At 44.3% G+C, this 4,922-nt stretch overlaps 1 pseudogene across 1 annotated transcript; it reads right to left on the reverse strand.

The window, feature by feature from the left end:
• Positions 1-420: 420 nt before the first annotated feature.
• Positions 421-1,683, reverse strand: LOC308418804 (keratin, type I cytoskeletal 18-like; annotated as a pseudogene). The gene has a single exon. The product of its transcript is annotated as a keratin, type I cytoskeletal 18-like (transcript).
• Between the last annotated feature and the right edge of the window lie 3,239 nt (positions 1,684-4,922).

Here is a 4,922-nt window from a genome sequence, read left to right on the forward strand (position 1 = left end):
ATCCTGCCACCTTCAAATTGATATTTCTGAATTGGACTACGTTACAGTGTCCAACAGACCACATATCCTTGCCTGAGCTTATGGCTGTTTAAACCACATGTGTAAAGTTATGCCTTCAAATTTGTCCTTTTCTTTCTCCAATCCAACTTTCAGTCAGAAATTGTGCTACCACTTAGCTAGGGACCTGGGGTATATGTCTTTAGTCATCATTGTGTTTCTAGTCTGTTTACAGCACATATGACCCAAGAACAGATTCTATGTCTGTTATTGCAGTTGCCTAACCCACCATTACCATTAACCAGAACCCTGACTCACGTTACAGCCTTTATTCTTTTCTTTTTTTCTTTTCTTTTTTGATATCCAGCGACCTCTCAACTTTTATTGGTCCCTCAGTTCCCAGGGAATCCCTCCTTCTGAGCCTCAGTGCCTCAGAATTCTGGTGTCATTGGTCTCAGACACCACTTTGCTATCCACGATAGCTATCTTACGGGTAGTTGTCTTCTGCATGGTTTGCATGGAGTTGCTGGAGTCCAAGGTATCATTGAGGCTGAAATCTTCCCCGTCCTCCAGTAAGCGTCGGTAGGTGGCGATTTCCGCCTCAAGCTTGACCTTGATGTTCAACAGGGCTTCATATTCCTGGGTCTGGCGCTGCCTCTCTGCCCGAGTTTGTGCCAGCTCTGACTCCAGGTGCAGAAGGACCCCACTGAGTTGCTCCATCTGTGTCTTGTATCTGGCCTCCACATCCCTGAGGTTGTTCTCCAAGTTGATGTTCTGGTTTTCAAGAAGTCCAGGTCAGTCTCCAAGGTCTGGAGAGTGCGTCTCAGCATCCCTGATTTCAGCAGACTTGGTGGTGACTACTGTGGTACTCTCCTCAATCTGCTGAGACCAGTACTTGTCCAGTTCCTCACGGTTCTTCTGAGCCAAATCTTCGTACTGGGCACGGATGTCCGCCATGATCTTGCTGAGGTTCTGAGATTTGGGAGCATCCACTTCCACAATCAACTCAGAACTGGCAATCTGGGCTTCCAGACCTTGGACTTCCTCCTCATGATTCTTCTTCATGAACGGCAGTTCCTCCTTGAGCGCTTCGATTTCTGTCTCCAGCTGCAGCCTTGTGATATTGGTGTCATCTACCACCTTGCGGAGTCTGTGGATGTCATTCTCCATAGACTGGCGCATGGCCAGTTCTGTCTCATACTTGACTCTAAAGTCATCAGCAGCAAGACGCGCATTGTCAATCTGCAGGACGATGCGGGCATTGTCCATAGAATTCAAAAAGATCTGAGCTTTCAGGTCTTCGATGATCTTGAAGTAGTGGCCCCAGTCTCTGACGCCCTGGGGCCCCTTCTTCTCCAGATGTTCCCGGATTTTGCCCTCCAGTCTCCTGTTTCCAGTCTCCAAGCTTGTCTAGGTAGCTGGCAAGGTGGTCGTTCAGGTCTTGCATGGTCTCCTCTCGGTCTGGATTCCACCCATTCCGGCCAGGCCTGCAGACCCCACCAGGCCTGTGGACCCCACAGAGCCACCCCAGATGGAGCGGGACACGGATATCCGGGACCCGGAGCCCCCAGCACCTGCATAGATGCTGGCCGCGCTGCTGGCAGGCCGGACCCGCTGGCTGGGAGTCTGCACAGAGCCCAGGGACCGGTAGTTGGTGGAGGAGGTGGTGGAGCGAGTGAAGCTCATCTTGTCTGGAGAGGAGAGCGAAGCGAGACCTACAGCCTTTATTCTTATTGGTCACTTACTGTAATACAGAGTCCTGGGCACGGTATATGCTTGCCAGTTAGCATCATGGAGAAAAATACAGATTTCAAAATAAGTAGGTACACTAATATGAGACACGATCCACAGTGAAGGCGTATGCAAAGTTGCTTAGGGAGTATCAAATAAAGGAGGGTACCAACTGAGACTCCAGAACATATTCATGTGTTCCCAAAGATGACTGAATTTTCTAGGAGAATGAATGGGAAAGGCCTGCTTTTGGCCGGCTTGATGGGAAAGACAAAAGCTTGGTTCATGTGACAAAGATGATGTGTGCCCGTTCCTGGCAGGTTAATGTGAGTAATACTCAATACAGAATTCACACAGAAGATCTGATGACTCCATTTTGTAAGCCTTCATCTTTCCTAAAATCCTTGTGCTTGAAGAATTCCTGTGTGCATGCTTCTCACCTCTTCTAGGTCTCACTTGATGAGTTGCAATATGCTAGTAAGGAACCACCTTCTGGTTATTCAGACACATTGTTCCGGGGCTTCCATTCATTTGTTTGTTCAATAAAATTGCTTCAGCATTGGGTATCAAACTCAGGACCTCATTTGTGTCACGTAAGCATTTTACCACAGTGCTATAGCCCAAGCCTCCTACTATTAAATCCACATTTCTGTTGAGTTAGAGAAAGAGGGCATTGGACTGCATTAAACGCATCCTTTTGAAAATAACAAGACTCTCTTAAGGACTACAGAAATGTTCATGATACACTGGATAAAACCAATGGGTATAAAATTTCTATAATGACTTCCAGATTTATTGACCTTTCTTCCATAAAAGCTTCTTTTTTTAAAATCACATTTTAAAAGAGACACTTCAATTCCAGGCAATAATTTTTCTCTGCACCACATTTGTGATGTTCAGGTGCATAAATTAAGTCTATCTCTTAAAGATAGACTGGAGTTTGAATACAGCTCCTTGTATCCACAAGCCTTTTCTCTGGGCTCTGTGACTATGACTTTGGACAGATCTTTAAATTCTTTTCGTATTAGTAGAATATATAGACTTGCCCAGAAGAAGTGCCTATTAGCTTATTCTGTGTCTGCTGAAGGAAGCTTGCCTGTAACTGTAAGTAGACAGGATTCTGTGTAGCATTAAGTAGGTCTCAGAGAGTACTGATTTTATTATTTGGCAATTTCAGTGCTTCAAACATTAGTTCTCAACATTTTTCTGAGAAGTCCTTTTGATTTGTGAATGCTTCTTAATTTCAAGGAACATCTGAAGTATGGTAGTTTGTTTTTGTTTTTGTTTTTTTGACATTAAGAAATTTGGGACATGAAATTTATGCTCCTAATGTCTTTCTCTGTGCAAGTTAACACTACATGCAGGGTTTGAGGGTTTGAGTAACAGAGGGGCACTTGCTTTTTGTGGCATTTCCTTCCTTCACTCCCTTAGGAACAGCTATGGCACAGACATTCCTCTAACTGTTCTGACAATGTCTACTATGTGATGTGTGAACTTGTGAGGCCTCTGCGCACACGCACGCGTGCACACACACACACACACACTTCCTTCAAAGCAGAAGAAAGGCATAGGTGGGTAGAGAAACATTTATTTTTTTCCATTTCTATCAAAATGAGGAGGAGGTAAAGGGAATATGTAGTGTGAATCCAGGCAGGCTTCTTCTATGAAGAGGCTTAGATTCCACTGGTGAAAGAGCCCTTCTGATAAATAAATACTTTAGCATCCACCCAGTATCTGCTGGGGCTGATACTGAGATCCTATTATACTCTGGACCTCATGCTGGTTTCAAGGAAATTAAAGGTGACTAAAGTATGGTGCCCACCCACATGGTTTACAATTCTGTGGTGAATGTGTATGATTAAACAAAATGTTCACTGCCATTTGAAATAAAGTGGGAATGAATGACCCTTCCTTGGCTGTTGATAGAGGATGGGTGGTAACTACAAAGACATGACTTTTGAGTTTCCTGAGAGGCATTCAATGTCAGACTACTAAGTTCAGCCTGGAAGGAGGTTCCCTGCATCTTGTGTTCTGCTCCGCTGTGTCCTGGCTCTATGAACTGGGGTCTGACCCACATCTTCTAATGGGCAAAAGAAGTCATCTGTTCATTGTGAACTTTAAAAAATGAGTCTGAAAAAGGCTTGTCCTGGGGATGTGAACATAGCACCTCATCTGTAAATGTGTGATGTATCACGGTGTTATTGCCTATTGTTTATACACCCTGCTGAAAGACTTGGAGCAAACTGACAGAGAGACAGGGGAGGGGCACAGAGAAGAGATGAAACAGATTAATAGGCTGAATGCAAGATTCATGGATAAAGGTAAGGATAGAAAACTCCCTACAGAAAAAAAATAGGGCTTAGGCCTCTTCCTCTCTGATTTTTTTTGGGGGGTGGGGTGGGTGGATGGGATAGGGATGTAGCAAAATGCAAGCTCCCTCCTGAGGATGCTTCAATAAATTACAAAGATGATTTGGTCCAAGTTATTTTAGTACCTATCCTCAGGAGGGTGTGTTGAGTGCACACAAATTGTAGTTGCTCAGAGTGGGTTTGATTTCAGAAATGCAGTTTTTCCCCTGATGGAAATCAAGCAGGTTGGATATAACTTAAACCAAAAGGCTTTAGGCATGTGCCAGGCAGATGTGGATGGTAGCAGTGTTGGTGTGCTTCATGTGCATTTTAATAGATTTGACCTGGATTTGCTTCCTCCCTGTAAGTCGGGAACCTGTTAAGCTAGTGCTTTTTCAGCCTTGGCTGAACATTAGTATCTCCAGGAAGACTATGAAAAATGTGTGGCCGTATTATACATGTATATGGTTTGAATATTGCCCCAGTTTTCTTTAAAGGTCCCCATGTACACAGCAGCACCTGGTAATTGTAATGTAGAACCAAGTTATATAATCAAAACCCTGTGGATTCAAAGCATAGCTCATGTTGTAGTTGAGAATAGCCTTGACCAAACTTAATGATTACATCTGTGACTTTGCTCCTTGGTTTGACAAAATGCATGATAAAAGCAACCTAAGCAGGGAGGATTTGTTTTGGTTCAAAGTTTCAGAAGTCAAGGCAGCAGGAGCTGGAGGCATCTGGTTACTTTGCATCTGAGGTCAGGGAGCAGAAGGAGCTGATTGCTTTGAGTTCTCCTTGAGATGCAATACTGTTCCAAACCCAGGGCATGGTGCTGCTCACTTTTAG

The sequence above is a fragment of the Micromys minutus genome, assembly GCF_963924665.1.
Source record: "Micromys minutus genome assembly, chromosome: 3".
NCBI classification, from domain to species: domain Eukaryota; kingdom Metazoa; phylum Chordata; class Mammalia; order Rodentia; family Muridae; genus Micromys; species Micromys minutus.